We start from the raw sequence: 4,127 nt of genomic DNA, 5'->3' as shown, positions 1-4,127 counted from the left end.
TGTGTGTGTGTGTGTGTGTGTGTGTGTGTGTGTGTGTGTGTGTGTGTGTGTGTGTGTGTGTGTGTCTGTATGTCTGTGTGTACGTGTGTGAGCCTGTGGATTTCCACCAGAACAGCTTTCCCAGAGTCCTGCATTCTTTTACTTCCAGAGTCTAGTCAATTATATCACCCCACCCCCCGTTACTTGGCTGGTATTTTACGTGTTAATAAAGGAGTCTTTGCATTGTCACTTTACTTTAAATGTGAGCCAAACCTCCGTGAAACACACTATACCGTATTCAAAAATGGAGGGGTTTCTTGTATAATGCAGCCCAAAATACATTGCGCCTGAATAAATAAGGCTATAGGCATGGATGGAATACCTTTTTTTAATGGGGTTGTTTAATCAAGGTTTAACAGGACCAATTAGGGATTTAGTTCACGATCGTAAAGTTGTGAGTTCAATTCCAGGCACGTTGCGTCCTTGAGCAAGACATTTTATTTCACGTTGCTCCAGTTCACTCAGCTGGAAAAAATGAGTTGTACCTGTAATTCAAAGGGCCAGCCTAGCTACTTTCTATACCACGCTGAAATCCCCCCGTGAACTATGTTAAGCGTACGCATGTCTGTGGAGTGCTCAGCCACTTGCACGTTAATTTCATGAGCAGGCTGTTCCATTGATCGGATCAACTGGGATCGTCGTAGTCGTAACCGACGGAGCACCAATCAGTTAGTTAATAGGACCAAAGCAACAATAATAAGTACGTTGTTTTATTGACCTCGAAAGTTTGAGAGGAAAAATCGACATGGGCGATATTTGAACTCAGGATGTAAAGATGTGTTAAATATCATAATGTTTTTACTCGACGCACCAACGACTCTCCTGTCTACAGCCTCCGTGAAAGGGAATAGTCAGTTTGTAGAGGCAGTATTCAACGTTAATAATCCTTCCGCATTCTTGTTTATTTTTACTGTATTACGTTCTTGTTATATAACCTGATTAACGGAAGTTGACTGACATTTCAACTAGCTGCTAACGACATGAGTTATATTTTTCATACCATTCTGACATAACAGACATCTATTATTTTGACAAGATGATCTATTGGCATCTCTGTAACGTTTGTTAATGAGATTCTTAATAGCTATTTCTTGCTCCTTGATGACAAAAGAATATCTATCTTTCAAACTGTACAGTGAAACAGTAATCCTTTATCTAAGATAAATTGTTTATTTTCTCTGTATTAGCTTCATTAGTCATTCTAAATTATGCATACCTACTACACTTGATATTTTTGTTATAAGGTAGGTTTTTTTTTTCTCTCTGATCTCTTCTGATATTATTTATGTCGGCATACAAGAAAATTTCTTATTTTTCTTATCTGGTTAAAGTAGTTATATTATTTTAAGAAAACCATAGGGCCGCTTAGATCCATTATCTAAGGTAGTTGCTCTCAATATTTTTGTCCCCATAGCACACTGGGGAAAAATGGTACATTTCTCACAGTAAGATTTAAAAAAGGTTGTATCTAATTGAAAATTTGGAAAAGCTATAGAAGGTTAAACTCTGTGTATGCAATTGAAACGGCATTAAATTATAAACGCTATCTCTGTATCATGCACCAATGATAGGCATAATGTTTTGGCTTTTGTTTGAGATAAAATCTCTTCATAGAATTGCTTAAAAAAAGACAAGATATATCAGAGCGTAAGGCGGCGAGCTGGCAGAAACGTTGCCGCGCCGGGCAAAATGCTAAGCGGTTTTTCGTCCGTCTGCACGTTCTGAGTTCAATTTCCGCCGAGGTCGGTTTTTGTTTTTCATCCTTTCGGAGTCGATAAAATAAGTACCAGTTGAGTACTGGAGTCGATGTAATCGACTCAACTCTGCTCCGAAATTGCTGGCCTTGTGTCAAAATTTGAAACCAATAAATATCGGAGCGAAACAACCATCATCCCACCTGTGATTGCCGGGAACGCCTCCAAGAAGGACGTAAGCATCTGGCCTTCCTGTGAGTTCTTGTTTTTAAGACAGCATGTCTATAAAAAGATTTTCTCACAGACAAAAAACCCCACAACATGCCTGTTAATTGTATATATACGTTGTGATACATAGATAGTGCTTACGTAGATAATCATTGTTTACCTTGTTTTATTTCCCAAACAAAATTACGAATAACAATTTTTGTTTTTTCAAGACGATCAAGTGCTAATATGGATTATCTGAAGTCTCATAACTAATTTCTAAAAATCTATGGCGTACCCAGATACACCTTGTGGCACATTAGTTAGTCACGGAGCACCATATCTCGCAGAGCAATGTTTGAAAACCAATGTCTTCGGGATATGAATACAAGTTCGTGTCAATTGGTAAGTGAAAATACCCAACATGTAAGCGCGCGGCTTTAAATAACAAGATACAAGATTATTTAAATCTTTATTTAGCAATTGCTGTTGTTGATGCTGCTACGACTGTTACTGAGTCTGCTGAGGCTGATGTTGCTCCTGCTAATATTATTGTTGCTTATTTTTGTAAAGAACTGCAAATCAGGCTTAGGCTTATTGAGCAGGGTTATGATCAAAGGAATTTTAGCTGTGGCCATCTCCTCCTTTTAAGAGTATGCAGGACTATATTATCCAATGTGTTATTTCCTATGAGGGAGATTTGGTGCTATTTCTGGTAGGTTGAGTGACGACATAGAGTAGTGGCTCTTAAACAATTTTTCCAACAATGCACTTTAGAGTGTATAAAAATATATTGTTGCTCATTCTGAGCATAATGTCAAAAGATGTTTCAGAAAGTCATTGATATATTAGGTTGGTCAAAGGTCCGTTCGGTTTTTGTCGATTTCAGTATGTCCCTTGCGCATGAGCACTCGTTAGATACTTAACACTTCAACGTAGTGCGACGCTAACTTGCAGCGAGACAGGTTGTATTTTAAGTGCTCGGGACCACCCTGAAAGCGGAGGACCAAAACGAACATTATCGATACCTCGTGTTTTTTTTATATTTAAAAGAAAAATGCAACAAAGCGGCGGAAACCTGTAGGAAGATATGCACTATGCACGGGGAAGATACTATTACAGAATACGCGTGCTGCAAGTGATTTTCAAGATTATTTCAATCGAGAAAGTTTTCCGCTCAAGATGCAACTAACTCTGGCTGACAAAATGGAGGAGTTAGTCAACACCAGCCCCCGTTATACGAACAGGATTACCGCAGATATTCTCCAGATATCCAAATCAACTGTTGAAAATTATCTGCATCATCTTAGTTACGTCAGCAGACTCGATGTTTGGGTCCTACATCAACTGAATGAGGCTAAGCTCGCCCAAAGGTCTTTCATCTGCGATTCACTATATAAACTATATATGAAGAAAATGACACTTTTTAAAGAGAAAGGTGACATGGAACGAAAAACGGGTCGTCTATAATAGAAGATGGCAACGTGATCGTTACCAATCCCAAGGGGGCACTGGGCATGTCGAAGGTTTTAAGGGGTGGTAAGGTGGCAGTGAAGTAACAACACTAAATTTTACCTATATTAGTTATTATATTATACATGATTAAACTAGTAATGGTTATTAAAATAGAATGCGAGATAAGTATATATCATGACTAAAGACATGTTTGAACAAGAATAATAAATTGTTAATGCTATATTCCTGTCTTGAATTGTATTTTTTAGATGCGCAGTCTTGCTTGTTCTCTTCGTATATTGTGACCTCCATTATATTTTATTTAGTGTTATAATTATATATAATTGTCGTGTGTGTTACCCTTCAAAAAATTTGCAATGAGTGGAAAAAGAAAGTACCATCAATACTCGAGTGAATATTTGAAATAAAGTTTTATATATAAACTAGCAGAAATACCCGGCTTTGCCCGGGTTAAAGAGAATAATGAAATCTAAAAACGCCGTCTAGACTACGCAACCCTCAACTGTTAGTAGCTATGATACCATATTTCTACATTAATAATTCTCCAATCCATGCCAGCATGGAACATAGACATTAAGTGGAATGCCAGTCTCTCATCTCGGAGGGCCTTGAAATCAATGTTACCAACTGGGGACTATGTGTGTCGTAGTGATAATAAAAAGACCCAAAGGAGGTCTGCAACGAAATAATTTTACTCAACACTTTGCAAGT

This window comes from Octopus bimaculoides, chromosome 9, assembly GCF_001194135.2.
Source record: "Octopus bimaculoides isolate UCB-OBI-ISO-001 chromosome 9, ASM119413v2, whole genome shotgun sequence".
In the NCBI taxonomy this organism is placed as follows: domain Eukaryota; kingdom Metazoa; phylum Mollusca; class Cephalopoda; order Octopoda; family Octopodidae; genus Octopus; species Octopus bimaculoides.
This window is presented reverse-complemented; position numbering follows the sequence as displayed.